At 43.6% G+C, this 19,179-nt stretch overlaps 1 protein-coding gene across 1 annotated transcript in view; it reads right to left on the reverse strand.

The window, feature by feature from the left end:
* Positions 1-19,179, reverse strand: part of GRID2 (glutamate ionotropic receptor delta type subunit 2) — a 2,095,611-nt gene that overhangs the window by 1,778,834 nt on the left and 297,598 nt on the right. The window lies entirely within an intron of this gene.

The following is a 19,179-nucleotide window of genomic DNA, read 5'->3' on the forward strand; positions in this document are numbered from 1 at the left end:
GAGGCTGAGAGTGCGGTCTGTACGATATATAAGAGGCTGAGAGTGCGGTTTGTACGATATATAGGAGGCTGAGAGTACGGTCTGTACGATATATAGGAGGCTGAGAGTGCGGTTTGTACGATATATAGGAGGCTGAGAGTGCGGTCTGTACTATATATAGGAGGCTGAGAGTGCGGTCTGTACGATATATAGGAGGCTGAGAGTGCGGTCTGTACGATATATAGGAGGCTGAGAGTACGGTCTGTATGATATATAGGAGGCTGAGAGTGTGGTCTGTACGATATATAGGAGGCTGAGAGTGCGGTCTGTACAATATATAGGAGGCTGAGAGTACGGTCTGTATGATATATAGGAGGCTGAGAGTGTGGTCTGTACGATATATAGGAGGCTGAGAGTGCGGTCTGTACGATATATAGGAGGCTGAGAGTGCGGTCTGTACGATATATAGGAGGCTGAGAGTGCGGTCTGTACGATATATAGGAGGCTGAGAGTGCGGTCTGTACGATACATAAGAGGCTGAGAGTGCGGTTTGTACGATATATAGGAGGCTGAGAGTGCGGTCTGTACGATATATAGGAGGCTGAGAGTGCGGTCTGTACGATATATAGGAGGCTGAGAGTGCGGTCTGTACGATATATAGGAGGCTGAGAGAGCGGTATGTACGATATATAGGAGGCTGAGAGTGCAATCTGTACGATATATAGGAGGCTGAGAGTGCGGTCTGTACGATATATAGGAGGCTGAGAGTGCGGTCTGTACGATATATAGGAGGCTGAGAGTGAGGTCTGTATGATATATAAGAGGCTGAGAGTGCGGTCTGTACGATATATAGGAGGCTGAGAGTGCGGTCTGTACGATATATAGGAGGCTGAGAGTGCAGTCTGTACGATATATAGGAGGCTGAGAGTACGGTTTGTACGATATATAGGAGGCTGAGAGTGCGGTCTGTATGATATATAGGAGGCTGAGAGAGCGGTATGTACGATATATAGGAGGCTGAGAGTGCGATCTGTACGATATATAGGAGGCTGAGAGTGCGGTCTGTATGATATATAGGAGGCTGAGTGTGCGGTATGTACGATATATATAGGAGGCTGAGAGTGCGGTCTGTACGATATATAGGAGGCTGAGAGAGCGGTATGTACGATGTATAGGAGGCTGAGAGTGCAATCTGTACGATATATAGGAGGCTGAGAGTGCGGTCTGTACGATATATAGGAGGCTGAGAGTGCGGTCTGTACGATATATAGGAGGCTGAGAGTGAGGTCTGTATGATATATAAGAGGCTGAGAGTGCAGTCTGTACGATATATAGGAGGCTGAGAGTGCGGTCTGTACGATATATAGGAGGCTGAGAGTGCGGTCTGTATGATATATAGGAGGCTGAGAGTGCGGTCTGTACGATATATAGGAGGCTGAGAGTGCGGTCTGTATGATATATAAGAGGCTGAGAGTGCGGTCTGTACGATATATAGGAGGCTGAGAGTGCGGTCTGTACGATATATAGGAGGCTGAGAGTGCGGTCTGTACGATATATAGGAGGCTGAGAGTGCGGTCTGTACGATATATAGGAGGCTGAGAGTGCGGTCTGTACGATATATAAGAGGCTGAGAGTGCGGTTTGTACGATATATAGGAGGCTGAGAGTACGGTCTGTACGATATATAGGAGGCTGAGAGTGCGGTCTGTACGATATATAGGAGGCTGAGAGTGCGGTCTGTATGATATATAGGAAGCTGAGAGTGCGGTCTGTATGATATATAGGAGGCTGAGAGTGCGGTCTGTATGATATATAGGAGGCTGAGAGTGTGGTCTGTACGATATATAGGAGGCTGAGAGTGCGGTCTGTACGATATATAGGAGGCTGAGAGTGCGGTCTGTACGATATATAGGAGGCTGAGAGTGCGGTCTGTACGATATAGGAGGCTGAGAGTGCGGTCTGTACGATATATAGGAGGCTGAGAGTGCGGTCTGTACGATATATAAGAGGCTGAGAGTGCGGTTTGTACGATATATAGGAGGCTGAGAGTACGGTCTGTACGATATATAGGAGGCTGAGAGTGCGGTTTGTACGATATATAGGAGGCTGAGAGTGCGGTCTGTACTATATATAGGAGGCTGAGAGTGCGGTCTGTACGATATATAGGAGGCTGAGAGTGCGGTCTGTACGATATATAGGAGGCTGAGAGTACGGTCTGTATGATATATAGGAGGCTGAGAGTGTGGTCTGTACGATATATAGGAGGCTGAGAGTGCGGTCTGTACAATATATAGGAGGCTGAGAGTACGGTCTGTATGATATATAGGAGGCTGAGAGTGTGGTCTGTACGATATATAGGAGGCTGAGAGTGCGGTCTGTACGATATATAGGAGGCTGAGAGTGCGGTCTGTACGATATATAGGAGGCTGAGAGTGCGGTCTGTACGATATATAGGAGGCTGAGAGTGCGGTCTGTACGATACATAAGAGGCTGAGAGTGCGGTTTGTACGATATATAGGAGGCTGAGAGTGCGGTCTGTACGATATATAGGAGGCTGAGAGTGCGGTCTGTACGATATATAGGAGGCTGAGAGTGCGGTCTGTACGATATATAGGAGGCTGAGAGAGCGGTATGTACGATATATAGGAGGCTGAGAGTGCAATCTGTACGATATATAGGAGGCTGAGAGTGCGGTCTGTACGATATATAGGAGGCTGAGAGTGCGGTCTGTACGATATATAGGAGGCTGAGAGTGAGGTCTGTATGATATATAAGAGGCTGAGAGTGCGGTCTGTACGATATATAGGAGGCTGAGAGTGCGGTCTGTACGATATATAGGAGGCTGAGAGTGCAGTCTGTACGATATATAGGAGGCTGAGAGTACGGTTTGTACGATATATAGGAGGCTGAGAGTGCGGTCTGTATGATATATAGGAGGCTGAGAGAGCGGTATGTACGATATATAGGAGGCTGAGAGTGCGATCTGTACGATATATAGGAGGCTGAGAGTGCGGTCTGTATGATATATAGGAGGCTGAGTGTGCGGTATGTACGATATATATAGGAGGCTGAGAGTGCGGTCTGTACGATATATAGGAGGCTGAGAGAGCGGTATGTACGATGTATAGGAGGCTGAGAGTGCAATCTGTACGATATATAGGAGGCTGAGAGTGCGGTCTGTACGATATATAGGAGGCTGAGAGTGCGGTCTGTACGATATATAGGAGGCTGAGAGTGAGGTCTGTATGATATATAAGAGGCTGAGAGTGCAGTCTGTACGATATATAGGAGGCTGAGAGTGCGGTCTGTACGATATATAGGAGGCTGAGAGTGCGGTCTGTATGATATATAGGAGGCTGAGAGTGCGGTCTGTACGATATATAGGAGGCTGAGAGTGCGGTCTGTATGATATATAAGAGGCTGAGAGTGCGGTCTGTACGATATATAGGAGGCTGAGAGTGCGGTCTGTATGATATATAGGAGGCTGAGAGTGCGATATGTACGATATATATAGGAGGCTGAGAGTGCGGTCTGTGCGATATATAGGAGGCTGAGAGTACGGTCTGTTCGATATATAGGAGGCTGAGAGTGCGGTCTGTATGATATATAAGAGGCTGAGAGTGCGGTCTGTACGATATATAGGAGGCTGAGAGTGCGGTCTGTATGATATATAGGAGGCTGAGAGTGCGGTATGTACGATATATATAGGAGGCTGATAGTGCGGTCTGTACGATATATAGGAGGCTGAGAGTGCGGTCTGTACGATATATAGGAGGCTGAGAGTGTGGTCTGTATGATATATAAGAGGCTGAGAGTGCGGTCTGTACGATATATAGGAGGCTGAGAGTGCGGTCTGTATGATATATAGGAGGCTGAGAGTGCGGTCTGTATGATATATAAGAGGCTGAGAGTGCGGTCTGTATGATATATAAGAGGCTGAGAGTGCGGTCTGTACGATATATAGGAGGCTGAGAGTGCGGTCTGTATGATATATAGGAGGCTGAGAGTGCGGTATGTACGATATATATAGGAGGCTGAGAGTGCAGTCTGTACGATATATAGGAGGCTGAGAGTGCGGTCTGTACGATATATAGGAGGCTGAGAGTGCGGTCTGTACGATATATAGGAGGCTGAGAGTGCGGTCTGTACGATATATAGGAGGCTGAGAGTGCGGTCTGTACGATATATAGGAGGCTGAGAGTGCGGTCTGTACGATATATAGGAGGCTGAGAGTGCGGTCTGTACGATATATAGGAGGCTGAGAGTGCGGTCTGTACGATATATAGGAGGCTGAGAGTGCGGTCTGTATGATATATAAGAGGCTGAGAGTGCGGTCTGTACGATATATAGGAGGCTGAGAGTGCGGTCTGTATGATATATAGGAGGCTGAGAGTGCGGTCTGTATGATATATAAGAGGCTGAGAGTGCAGTCTGTACGATATATAGGAGGCTGAGAGTGCAATCTGTACGATATATAGGAGGCTGAGAGTGCGGTCTGTACGATATATAGGAGGCTGAGAGTGCGGTCTGTACGATATATAGGAGGCTGAGAGTGCGGTCTGTACGATATATAGGAGGCTGAGAGCGCGGTCTGTACGATATATAGGAGGCTGAGAGTGCGGTCTGTACGATATATAGGAGGCTGAGAGTGCGGTCTGTACGATATATAGGAGGCTGAGAGTGCGGTCTGTATGATATATAAGAGGCTGAGAGTGCGGTCTGTACGATATATAGGAGGCTGAGAGTGCGGTCTGTATGATATATAGGAGGCTGAGAGTGCGGTCTGTATGATATATAAGAGGCTGAGAGTGCAGTCTGTACGATATATAGGAGGCTGAGAGTGCAATCTGTACGATATATAGGAGGCTGAGAGTGCGGTCTGTACGATATATAGGAGGCTGAGAGTGCGGTCTGTACGATATATAGGAGGCTGAGAGTGCGGTCTGTACGATATATAGGAGGCTGAGAGCGCGGTCTGTACGATATATAAGAGGCTGAGAGTGCGGTCTGTACGATATATAGGAGGCTGAGAGCGCGGTCTGTACGATATATAGGAGGCTGAGAGTGCGGTCTTTACGATATATAGGAGGCTGAGAGTGCAGTCTGTACGATATATAGGAGGCTGAGAGCGTTCTCTTTTGCACACTGTACAGCTTGCTAAAATGCACACGTTTTAGTGGGAGAGCCCAAAAAATGAACACGTAATAAAACCATTTATGGTAGCCATAGGGTGGGTTCCTAGAGTCAATTCCCATGTTGGGCCCTAGGCACCCCAGTCCGACCCTGGCTACAACTACAGATATAAAACCTACAAGAGACAAAATGAGAAAAACCTTGCTGTAACTACAGATATAGGACTAATCTGCTGATATGTAGAGTTAAAATGTTGCCCAGCTGCCTAACTGAAAGCACTGATTCTCGGAGGAGATGAACTTAAACTCTTTAAAACCCTTGACTTTTACTCCTAAGGGCAGAGACAGAGTGCTTACAGACACTGCTAAGTAAATTGTAAGCATGCTCCAATACTTTGCTTGACTGCTTGGTCTGCACATTTTCGCTGGACAGAGAAGTTGCAGAGTGAGCTGTCAATCAAAGTGCTGGGGCATGCTTACAGTTTATGAGCGGTGTCTGTAACGGCTGCATGAACCACCTCTATGATTGACAGCTGGTGACTTTCAGGAAGGGTAAACTTTATGTTCTTCTAGTAGCCACACTTTTGCTCATAATTGCTTTCCGTCTAAGACAGAAGAAGTTGAGTTCTCGAAACAAATCAGCAGAAAAACTCTCATATAATGTATGTCTACAAAAATATTTGGCTAACTGTTGTTCCAATCTATTCACCATGTACAGTAGTGTCATTTTTTTGCCCTTTAGTGAAAACTGTAAATGTAAGTTATTGGGCTTTGTGCTTTTCTTTGACTCATAAAAATATTTTTTTCTCCCTATACTTCTGCACACAGGCTCAATGAAATGGATGCATTTATGTCTTTTATTAACAAAATCATCTACACAACTATAATCTAAGCAATTACAATTGAAAATATACCTAGTTGCTGCAAAACACACAAGTATACAAAATAATGGATCAAGAAACTGCTGTGAATATTCTGTTTCACATCACATGAACGAATCTTTAGCCTACTTTTGTCCAGAACATCTCTAAACTCTATATACTGTAAACTGTAAGACATTATTACTGCGGAAAAGTAATGTATGCAGAATGTCAGATATTATATTATATTGTAGATTAGCCTCTATTGTGTATGACTTTTTTCTTGCAAACTGCTGTGCTTCTTAGATATACATATTCCTCCTTTGTGGCTGATTCTTGCGCTGAAGCTTTTAAATGTAAGGACAACTTCCCACAGAGAAGGCTGCTGTTACAGGGACGGATGCTTGTTGTTCCAATTGTTAAGGGAATGTCATCACTGACGGCAGCAAGGTGCTGGAGCGCTGATACACCGTATCTTGCCGTGACATTACCAATGGATTTTAATTCTCTCAAAACTCTTTGGCAGTTTACACGGTTCTCATTGTGTTTCAGGAATGACCCATTCATTGCTGCTTCTTCTCCACGCAATTTATTTTCCAGTGACTTTGGATGTACATTGACTGCGAAGTAGTAATTCAAATGTTTATCAATACATACAAAGAAGTACTTTTAAAACTAATTGGCTTGAATATATTTCTGGCCAATTAACTAACTGTTTGATCGAACAGCTAAACTGTTATTGATTTCTCTTATAACTGGTATAGATTTCTTCCCCTGCTTAGTTGTTTGCAGCCACGGGATCTGACTGAGCCATGAGAAATGCATATATAAGGTCAGAGTGATATTTAGAGCTGTCTGACAGTCAATGTTTATTGTGTTCCCGATATAAACATCTATCAATACCATACACTACCTTCTCTATTTTAGTAGAGGAAATAAGGGGGTTAGTGAATATCAGCATTTGGTAAGAGTTATTTTGGAATTGATTTTACTGCAAGTTTTAGCCATCCAATGTAAATTAGGACAAACATGGAAGCTTCATGTTCCTTGATGTTGTCTTAAAATAAATGGGTCATTTTAAACATAGGAGAACTTATCAATGCCCCAACTGGTGTAAAAAAAAAAATTATGGTGTATGCGATCTTAATGTTGTCTTCATATTTATCCATAGCATCAGGCTCAGATTTTTAGCCTGCAGAACCCATAGTATAATAGATGCAGCAATGAATTGGTTGCCTTCAAGTATTTTTACCATCTATTCCCAGGATTTGATCAAAGGCTAGATTACAATGCTACCTGATACTTTGTGACTGCAAGCCCTATGCCAAGACCTACATTTATCTGCTGCAAAAGAGACAGGTAAGAATGATCCCTTTGCAAATAATAAGATAAATTTTTCCAGCAGTTTCCATCCAATGTTTTTCCTAAATGCCGGATGGAAATGAAGATGCAGCACTTGACATATGTGGACCCAGTCTACACCATACTTTGCAACCTCATAACTTTTTCTGCCGCTCTCACCAAGTTTTTGAAGAAAGAGCACAGCTTAAAGAAATGGCACCATAGACTAAAATTTATTCCAGAAATTGGGTTCAATTAGATTTGAATTGTTGACTACCTCCAGCATGCCTTTTATTAAGAAATATATAAAAAGACCAGTCTTAATATTTCCTTCACTTACTTTTGCATATGACTTGAGCTCATCGTGCCTTCAAAATGTAAATCATTCTATTGGCCCACAGAACATGTGCATGTCCATTTTTAAATACATTCCTAACTATGATTTTATAATTGCACAAACAGGTTACAGTATATCATAAAAATAAGCTCCAACAGGTTGTAACTTCTCTATTCACTTCTTTCTGCCCTATGTTTTTGCCTTTCAATGCTACAGAACTATAAAACAAACCCTGCTTGAGAATTGTGAATAACCACTGTCAAAATACCGTATTTTTCGGACTATAAGACACACCGGACCAGAAAACATACCTAAGTTTTAGAGGAGGAAATTAGGAAAAAACTGAAGGAAAAAATGTGGTCAATTCTGTGCTTAATATCCCCTATCCTGATACACATGGCCCCTCATCCCTACCCTGCTATGCATGGCTCCCTCATCCCTATCCTGGTATGCATGGCTTCCCCATCCCTATCTTGATATGCATTACCCTCATCCCTATCCAGGTATGCATGCCTGCTCATCCCTACTACTGGTAGAAATTGTCCCCCTCATCCTTTTCCTGGCAGGAATGACTGCTCTCATCCCTATACTGGTATGTAGGGTCCCCATCTTGTCTAAGTATGCATGGCCCCATCCCTATCCTGGTATGCAGGGCCCCATCCTTCACCTGGTATGATTGGCCCCCATCCCATTCCTGGTATGCAAGGCCCCATCCTTATTCTGGTATGATTGGCCCCATCCCAGTCCTGGTATGCATGGCCCCATCCTTATGCTTGTATGATTGGCATCATCCAAGTCCTGGTATGCATTATCCCATCCTTATCCTGGTATGATTGGCCCCATTCTGGTCCTGGTATGCATGGTCCCATCCTTATTCTGGTATGGATTGTGTCATATCAGTCTTGGTATGCATGGCCCCATCCTTATCCTGTTATGAATGGCCCCATCCCAGTCCTGGTATGCATGGTCCCATCCTTATCGTGGTATGATTGGTCCCATCCTTATCCTGGTATGATTGACCCCATCCTTATCCTGGTATTCAGGTCCCATCCTTATTTTTAAATGATTAGCTCCATCCCAGTCCTGGTATGTATGGCCCCATTCTTATCCTGGTATGATTGGACCCATCCTTATCCTGGTATGATTGGCCCAATTCTTATCCTGGTATGCATGGTCCCATCCTTATTCAGGTATGATTGGCCCCACCCCATTATGGTATGCATGGTCCCATCAGAAAAGAATAAAAAAAATTACACTTACCTTCCCTGAGCTCCCTCGCAGTGTCCTGGTCCATTGCCAGCAGCAGATTAATGCTTGTAAGCAGTGCATATCATAGCCCCATCCCATTCCTGGTGTGATTGGGCTCATCCTTATTCTGATATGATTTGCTCCATCCCATATTGAGAATATTCATTTGTCTTACGTATCTGCACACGTGACCTCTGGTAGCAGCAGGAAGGCTCCAGCTGACACTGCATGCTACTGAAGAGCAATGAATTCTCACTGCTCTCTGTGATGAACAGTCCAGGTGAGTATTCCGGCAGCTGCTGGCAATGGAGCAGGACACTGCGCGGGAGCGGAAGAAGGTAAGTGTAATTTTTTTATCTTTTCTGATGAGGCCATGCATACCAGACCAGGATGAGGCCAATCATATCAGAATAAGGATGAGCCCAATCATACCAGGAATGGGATGGGGCCAATCATACCAGGATGCCAAAAAGAAATGAATATTTATTGCCCTCCACGCCAATAGGCATAGAATGTAAGGAATAGTAATTTCTCTTTAGCAGCAGGCACAGGAGTTAGCTGGAGCCACCGGCTCCTGCCTCTGTGACCTGCTGCTCTGCCAAAACTGCTCCCTCACCTCCCTACCACAGCCAGAGCTGGTACATCTGGACTATAAGATGCACCCCCATTTTCCTCCACATTTTGGGATGAAAAAGGTGCTTTGTATAGTCCGAAAAATACAGTACTTGAACTTGGTTCACATACAGTGAGGAAAATAAGTATTTGAGACACTGCCGATTTTGGAAGTTTTCACACCTACAAAGAATGGAGAGGTCTGAAATTTTTATCGCAGGTACCCATCAACTCTAAAAGACAGAATCTAAAATAAAAAACAGAAAATTACACTGTATGATTTTTAAATAATTAAATTACATTTTATTGCTTGAAATAAGTAATCACCTACTAACCAGAAAGAATTCTAGCTCTCACAGACCTGTTAGTTTTTCTTTAGGAAGCCCTCCTACTGCGCACTTATTATCTGTGTTAATTGCATCTGGTTGAATTCATAAGGTGTATGAAAGACATCTGTCCACACATTCAATCAATCACATACAACCTCTCCACCAAGGTCAAGACCGCAGAGCAGTCTAACAAAAAAATTATAGACCTACACAAGGCTGGGATTGGCTACAGGACAAAATGCAAGCAGCTTGGTGAGAAGGCAAAAACTGTTGGCATAATTATTGAAGAAACACAAGATTGATTTTACTCCTTTATATAGCGCTATTAATTCCATGGCGCTTTCCAGACATTATTGGCACTGTTCCCTCTGGGTTTCATAATCTAGATTCACTATTACTATGTCTTTGAGGTGTGGGAGGCGCCAACACACTTTTCCTTGTCACTAATATGGTCTTTTGTCATATTTAAAGTGCCTTTTATGTATTGATTCAAACAAAAACAAATTTCTTTTATTCTCTTGGTGGATTGTTTTACTCCATTCTTACATGTATACATTGTGGTGGGAGTAAGTCAATGGCTATTGCCTTTGGTGGTCGGGTTACATAGTTCTAGAACCACGTGATATATGATGTTTTCTGTCTTAAAGATTTTGTATTATACTCTGTCGAAACGTGTAGGTCTGTGACCTCCTTTTTTTGTACTGTCTAATAGTCTACTGGTTCTTATATGGAGATTTTTATGTAACTTAATTAAGAGCGATCTTTGAAAAATCCTTACAAGTTTCCTTGCTGAATTCCTCCTTCCTTTCTGATGTTCATGCTGCAGCTGCTCCGGCTTCATTCGTGGGAGGAACTCCAAGCTCCACACACTGTCAGGTGAGCTGACTAACCTTGGTGTTTTTTCGTTATTGTAACTTTGGTTTTACCAACCTGTGGATCTGCAGCAGATGGAACATTATTTCCCTAAAGCCTAATTAGTGTTGTGTCATACACAACTATACAAAATGAGCAATCACCACTTTTCCTCATAGATTGCTATACTGGATAAAACCCTATTGCGATTAATTTGTCCCTATAGCCTATTAATTTCTAATTGCAAGCATATATGAGCTTTACTCTCTTAATGGATTTCATTTGCATTGTGTTTGCAGTAGTCTATTCTAAGAATTGCTTTCATGTGTGGTTGTTATTATGCAAGTTACATAATATACAAAAAATACTTTTTAAATTAATGAACAAATTCCACGTGTTACAAAATGATACAATGCTATCATGTAATAATATTGAGTACAGAGTGAAAAAAATATATAACAAACTAGAATACAAAATTATAATTTCTAAGTACAAACCAGCAGTATGACATGTTAAAGAAATAATATACTCTTGCCAGAGCATTTTCTGTGAACAAATATACATTTGTAACTCTTCAGTTATTCTTAAGATACAATCAAGTTTTCTATTTTACTATATAAAATTTCATATATAAACCTATGGTCTGATAGTAGTTGTTAAAACCTGCAGATAATTATTTTACTAATACAAATGGGTGTACTGATACAATTTTATATTACAGTTTTTTATTAAGTTAAAGTGTAATAGTGCTCGATTATTTTGTATTTGTAGCATAACCAAAAACATAATTATGTTTTAGCCCACGAGCAAGGTAATGATTCAAAGAAAGAGTCTCATGAATTATACAGTTGCCATAAATCACTTTATTGGTAGCAAGTGTATAGTATATAACATATCACTGGTGGTTACTTGGGGAAATAACTTAATATAGGGTATTGCAAATTATATTATTGTTTCCATGGAACTATTAAGGTTCAGCTGAAAAATATGCCTTGATACTTGGACTCACGGTTTGTATAAGCAAACAGTGGATATGTATATATATATATATACAGTATATACACACACAGTAGGGGAAATAAGTACTTGATCCTTTGCTGGTCTTGTAAGTTTGTCCACTGACCAAGACATGAACAGTCTATAATTTTAAGGGTAAGTTAATTTTAACATTGAGAGATAGAATATCAAAAATAAAATCCAGAAAATCACATTGTATAAAACATATAAACTTATTTGCATTTTGCAGTGAGAAATAAGTGATCCCCTACCAACCATTAAGAGTTCTGACTCCTACAGAACAGTTAGGCGCACCTAATCAACTCATTACCTGCATTAAAGACAGCTGTCTTACATAGTCACCTTTATGAAAAAAACTCCTGTCCACAGACTCGAATAATCAGTCAGACTCTAAACTCTACAGCATGGGCAAGACCAAAGAGCTTTCTAAGGATGTCAGGGACAAGATCATAGACCTGCACAAAGCTGCAATGGGCTACAAAACCATAAGTAAGGCGCTGGGTGAGAAAGAGACAATTGTTGGCGCAATAGTAAGAAAATGGAAATAATACAAAATGACTGTCAATTGACATCGATCTGGGGCATCATGCAAAATCTCACCTCGTGGGGTGTCCTTGATCATGAGGAAGGTGAGCCTAAAACTACATGGAGGAACTTGTTAATGATCTCAAGGCAGCTGGGACCATAGTCACCAAGAAAACCACTGCTAACACATTATGCCATAATGCTTTAAAATCCTGCAGTACCTGCAAGGTCCCCCTGCTCTAAATCAACTGCACAAAGCAATATGTTAAGGATATAATTTGGCAGGGTATGCTAAAGTCAAAAACTCTAACCGCGACTGTACTTCCATTAGAAATGAAGAAAAATTAGCAACATTTATTTGGCACTGGATAACATCAGCTTAAAGGGATATTTCTATCTAAAAAATGATGTAGTAATGCTATAATATGCCATAATTCAATGAACACTGGATGTGCTAACTTTCGGACCCTACCATATGCTGTAGCTAAATGATACTGTGGGGTTAAGATGTTGAAAATTAATATCAGTGTAGTTAACATCCTTTTCTACTAGAGTACATGTCCTATATCGGTGTTCATTATAAACCAACCAAAATATTGGATATAACTATTGGCTCCAAATCTATATATACAACCAATTCAAAAAACCCATAAAACAAATCTTTTATTATAAATTGTATTAAAATAAGATCGAGAGGACCAAAAGAGGAGGGAAACAAATAAGGTTGATAGGCAAACTAAGCTGAAATGAAGCTATGTAACATCATATTAATAGGTCTCTTTGACTAAAACATGTATATTATTTTATAGTACAGAAATTTACTTAACGGGATAATTGGTGCACATATAGCTATATTGTATATATCTGGGAGTCTAAACTCAGATACTGCACCTATTCAGGTGGAATGTGAAACTTGTCTTATTTACACAATATATCAATAGCACCACATGATATGTTGAATATGTTTTTTCAGGTTAACACCTATCTCAGACAAACACAATAGCAGTATTTGCATACAGGGATAGCCATCATTGAGTGGGGGGCACCACATCACACTATATTAGGGTGCCAACCTCCACAGTAAAGAAGGGAACTGAGGTAGGGTAAATTTAGTCTACAACTCCCTCCCTGATTTTTACCCTGTGTTATATCATACTTTAGTGACTCTGCAATTTTACTATTTGCGTTTTTGTGTTGTATGTGTACAGCTAATGGAATTTATAATAAAAGATCAGTTTTATGTTTCGTTTTTTTAATTGGTTGTATATATATCAGTGAGTGTTCCCTATCTCTGATATTCAAGAGCCATCAACAGATCTCGTTTTCAGGATGTCCTTAGTATTGCACAAGTGATAATTCCATCACTTATGCAATTTAAAGTGAACCTTACAATATGACCAGTTCATGGCTCTTGAGGACTGAGTTGGGGAGCACTGATTTATATGAATAAAGTACATGATACATTTGTATTTATTATTCATTAAGCAAAATTTCCCAAAAAATGATGATGCCGAGAGTAAAAAGTGGCATGATCCCAGTGCAGGTTTTGACCTGCACGTCAGGGGTTAATGTCTTGAGCTCAGTGCAGGCTTTGACCTGCACACCTGGGGTTAATTATTGTGGCCTCTCTTTGGTTCAGGCAGAGCTTTTTATTGCCCTGAGATACTCCAATCCCTGTCAGTTATACTTTTGCCTTTGGCTGAGTGTTGTGACCACTATAAGCCTGTTCGTTGTCTTATAGCTTGCTTATATGGTTCTGATCCAGTTCTGTCCCCTGTTTTGAGTTTGCCTGTTGATTCTGTACTGTATATCTGCTTCTCTGGTTTCTGACTTCTTGGCTACGTCTTGACTATCCGTTCTGTCTTTCCCTTTAGTAATTGTCGTGCTATCTCGTGCTTTGACCCTGGCCTGATCTGGTTTATTTCCCTGTGAATGCCTATTAGTAACTTTGTTCCGTAGTTACCATTCTCGGAGTTCTCCTGCAGCTCCTAACTTTCGGGAGCTTAGGCCACGCCCCCAGCAGTCACATGCTTCAGGTCCTGGGGTCTGAAGCACACATCTTCTTTGCTGCTGCCTGCTCCACAGGTATCTCTGAGCACAGGTTGTCTTACTCAGGACACGTGCACTAGCTCAGTGAGCAAGTGCAGTGTGGTGTTTCTGACATTATAACTGACAGGGAACTTTTTTTTTTCTCCTCACTTCTGCAGCATGGACCCAATGCATGCCTTATCTGAGCAGGTAAAATGCTTGACTCAGTCGCTGCAGAAGCTAAGTTTGGAACACCAAGCTCTGGCCCAGTCCCAACGGCAGGTTGCGGACTCGGTTCAGGGGTGCTTTCCGCAGGCTTTCAGCAGGTGGGGAATAGAGATGTCATTTTAGTCCCACCCGAATCCCCGGTTAAGTTACCAGATACGTTTGCTGGTGACAAAAATGAATTTAGAGCGTTGAAAGAGGGCTGTAAGCTCTTTTTCTCCTTGAGACCCCGCTCCTCTGGGAATGAGAAACAGAGGGTGGGGGTAGTTATGTCCCTCCTTAGGGGTCCCCACAAGCCTGGGCATTTTCTCTTTCCTCTTCTGCCCCAGAGAGAATGACTGTGAATGCGTTTTTTGAGGCCTTAGGGCTTATTTACGATGAGCCCGATAGAGTGCGTTTGGCTGAGGACAAGGTGATTGTCTGTCAGGGGAAGCACTCGGCCGAGTGGTTCTGTTCTGAATTTAGGCATTGGGCAGCTGAGGTTTCTTGGAGTGATGCCGCCCTTCGGGGGTTGTTCCGTAGAGGCCTGTGTGAACGTCTGAAGGAAGCCCAGGCACTCCATCCTCCACCTGACTCCCTGGAGGATGCCATGACCCAAGCGGTTCGCATGGATCGCAGACTGCGGGCAAGAGGTGTTATGCAACTTGAAACATCATTATTCTCAAGTGGAGTTGAGACCCGGACTCCTCTGGTGGCTATGGAGCTGAGCGCTGTCACCTGTGATGAGAAGGAAAGAAGACGCCGCCGGGAGAAGCAGTTGTGCTTCTATTGTGGGGAATCTGGACATTGGAAGAAGGACTGCCCCTGCTGTCCGTCATCCTCCAAGGTGGTGGGAAACGACTAGGTCTGGGTAGTAGTCGAGGAGGCTACCCAGACCTTCAGGTACCTTTTTCCTCACTTGCAAAAATTGTGCTTCGGGTGGAACTGGAGCTTGGTGATGGTCCTGTTCAGACTACCGCCTTTGTTGACTGTGGCTCTGCTGTTAACCTCATTGATGCCCGGATTGTGACTCTTAATAAGTTAGGGACAGTCAGGCTTCAGGATCCTGTTAAACTTGTGGCAATAAACTCATTCTCTCTTACCCGGGACGGCATCTGTTTCAGGTCTGAACTTTTTTCTCTGAAAGTGGGTTCCACTCATGTGGAAAATTTAACTTGTCTTGTGTTAGATAACTTGCCTGCAGGACTGGTACTGGGGATGCCTTGGCTATGATGCCATAATCCTACCATTGATTGGGTGACGGGGGAGATCACTCAGTGGGGATGTAAAGATAAGTGTTGCAACCTGGGGACTTTTGTTAACTCTGTTAAAACTGTATCTGTGTCGTCTGTCGGTCTGGAAGGTATTACGGAGTACCTGAAGGATTTCGAAGACGTATTTTCTGAAAGTGAGGCTGAGGCGCTGCCACCACATAGACCCTACGATTGTGCCATTGATTTAATACCCGGAGCCAAGTTACCTAAGGCTCGATTGTTCAATTTGTCCGGGCCTGAGCGCCAAGCCATGAAGGAGTACATAGCTGAGAGTCTCCGCAAAGGGCATATCAGGCTTTGTGTGTCACCCACGGCAGCAGGATTCTTCTTTGTGAAGAAGAAAGATGGTGGTTTGCGGCCGTGCCTCGACTTTCGGGAACTTAACAAGATAATGGTTAGGAACACTTATCCACTTCCCCTCATCCCAGACCTTTGTAACCAGTTATCTGGGGCCCAATGGTTCTCCAAATTAGATCTCCGGGGGGCCTACAACCTGATAAGGGTTCGCGAAGGGGACAAGTGGAAAACTGGGTTCCTCGCATCTGAGTGACTCTTTGGAAACCTGGTTATGCCTTTTGGGTTAACTAATGCCCCCGCTATTTTCCAGAACTTTATGAATGTTTTGTTTTCTGACCTGATAGGCCATTTTGTTGTCATTTATTTGGATGACATTTTGGTGTATTCCCCAGACAGTCAGTCTCACTTACAACATCTACAGACAGTTCTCCATAGACTCAGGGAGAACCACCTGTTTGCTAAATTGGAAAAATGTTCGTTTTTCATACAGGAACTGTCTTTTTTGGGGCTGATTGTATCTTGTGAGGGGTTTCGTATGGACCCTAAGAAGGTGCTGGCGGTCGCAGACTGGGTTCAGCCTCATGATCTCAAGGGGCTCCAGCGCTTCTTGGGATTTGCAAACTATTACCGGAGATTCATTAAAGGTTTCTCTCAAGTGGTTAAACCACTCACAGATCTTACCCAGAAGGGGGTTGATGTAAAAAATTGATCGGAACTCACTAAGGAGTCCTTCTCAGCTCTTAAGAAATGTTTCATGTCCGCCCTGGTGTTGGTCCAGCCAGGCCCGTCCAAACCATTTATTGTGGAGGTGGATGCTTCTGAAGTAGGGGTGGGGGCAGTGATGTCCCAAGGTCCGGCCACCCTTACTAATCTCAAACCCTGTGCTTTCTTCCCCAAGAAGTTTTCATCCGGTGAGAGAAATTATGATGTAGGTAATAGAGAACTTCTTGCGGTCAAGCTGGCATTCGAAGAATGGAGGCACTTTTTGGAAGGGGCGGTTCACCCTATCACTGTTATCACGGATCACAAAAATTTGGCATACCTTGAATCTGCTAAGAAGCTTACTCCTAGACAAGCCTGTTGGTCACTTTTTTTTTTCACGCTTTCAATTTTCCATTACTTTTCGACCAGGGTCCAAAAATGTTAAAGCGGATGCCCTGTCAAGAAGTGTTGACCCGGTGTCTCCCCCAAGCCGCCGTCCTCCATTCTTCCCCCAGGGCTGGTAGTGGCAGGGGTCTCATCAGAGTTGGAAAAAGAAATTTTGAGGGCTCAGTTCCTAGCTCTGACGACCAGGCCAGGGGATAAATTGTTTGTTCCGGATTCATTGCGGCCTAGACTTTTGCAGGAGTTTCATGAGTCTAGGCTGAGTGCTCATCCCGGTATCACGGCCACTAGAGAGGCAGTAGCAAGGATTTTTTGGTGGCCTTCACTGGGGTCTGATGTCAAGAAATTCATTGCTGCTTGTGGAGTTTGTGCCCTTTCCAAAAGCTTGCATAACCAGCCGGCTGGGGAACTCATACCTTTACCAGTTCCTGATAGGCCATGGACTCATCTCTCCGTGGATTTTATTACCGGTCTACCTCCTTCCAGGGGCAATACCGTGATCTGGGTGGTGGTGGATAGGTTTTCAAAACATGCCCATTTCATTCCCTTGGCAGCACTACCCTCAGCAGAAACATTGTCAAGGTTGTTCGTGCAGCATGTGGTCGGATTGCATGGGGTACCCCTGAATGTGGTGTCTGACAGAGGTGTGCAGTTTGTGGCCAAATTTTGGAGGACATTCTGTATGAAATTGGGCATTTCACTCTCCTTCTCGTCGGCATATCACCCGGAGAGTAATGGTCAGACTGAACACACCAATCAATCCCTGGAACAAATTCTCAGGTGTCTGACCTCCGTCAGACAGGAGGATTGGTGTGATGCGCTACCGTTGGCGGAATTCGCTTTTAACAACCGGGTGAGTCAGTCCACCAACATGTCCCCATTCCTAATCAATTATGGGTTTAATCCTCATTTTGGGGAGTTTTCACAGGTGGATTCCAGCTGTCCAGGAGCAGAGGGGTCTGTCTAATGGTTAAAAAACCTCTGGGCTGAAGTCCAGCGTAATATCTCTCGGGCCCAGGGGAGGTACAAATATTTTGCTGACAAAAAGAGGGCCCCGGGACACATGTTTCAGGTGGGGAAGAAGGTTTGGCTTTCCACACGTAACATCAACTTGAAGGTACCATCAGCTAAATTGGTACCAAACTTCATTGGTCCGAACGAGATTGTGGAGATAGTCAACCCGGTGGCATATAGGTTGCGTCTCCCCGCCTCCTTAAAGATATCCAAAGTGTTCCATAAATCTCTGTTGAAACCCGTGGGGTCTGTCAAGGACGACTCCGAGTCTGTTGTTCCTTGAGTGTTGGTGGAGGGTCACTTGGAGTATGAGGTTGGGCATATTGTGGACTCTCGGTGGGTGCGCCGCTCTTTGCAGTACCTGGTCCACTGGAAGGGATATGGACTGGAGGATCGCTCATGTGTCCCTGCTCACTCTGTTCATGCAGATTGCCAGGTTCGGGCATTCCATGCCAAGTACTCGGGGAAGCCTGGGGGTCCAGAGGCCCCCCGTTGAGAGGGGGGTACTGTCATGTTCCCAGTGCAGGTTTTGACCTGCACGTCAGGGGTTAATGTCTTGAGCTCAGTGCAGGCTTTGTCCTGCACACCTGGGGTTAATTATTGTGGCCTCTCTCTTTGGTTCAGGCAGAGTTTTTTATTGCCCTGAGATACTCCAATCCCTGTCAGTTATACTTTTGCCTTTGGCTGAGTGTTGTGACCCCTGTGTGCCTGTTCGTTGTCTTATAGCTTGCTTATATGGTTCTGATCCAGTTCTGTCCCCCGTTGTGAGTTTGCCTGTTGATTCTGTACTGTATATCTGCTTCTCTGGTTTCTGACTTCTTGGCTACGTCTTGACTATCCGTTCTGTCTTGCCCTTTGGTAATTGTCGTGCTATCTCATGCTTTGACCCCGGCCTGATCTGGTTTATTTCCCTGTCTATGCCTATTAGTAAGTTTGTTCCGTAGTTACCTTTCTCGGAGTTTTCCTGCAGCTCCTAACTTTCGGGAGTTTAGGCCACGCCACCAGCTGTCACATGCTTCAGGTCCTG

The sequence above is a fragment of the Dendrobates tinctorius genome, unplaced genomic scaffold (genome assembly GCF_039654945.1).
Source record: "Dendrobates tinctorius isolate UK_male_01 unplaced genomic scaffold, ASM3965494v1 ptg000011l, whole genome shotgun sequence".
Lineage (NCBI taxonomy): Eukaryota > Metazoa > Chordata > Amphibia > Anura > Dendrobatidae > Dendrobates > Dendrobates tinctorius.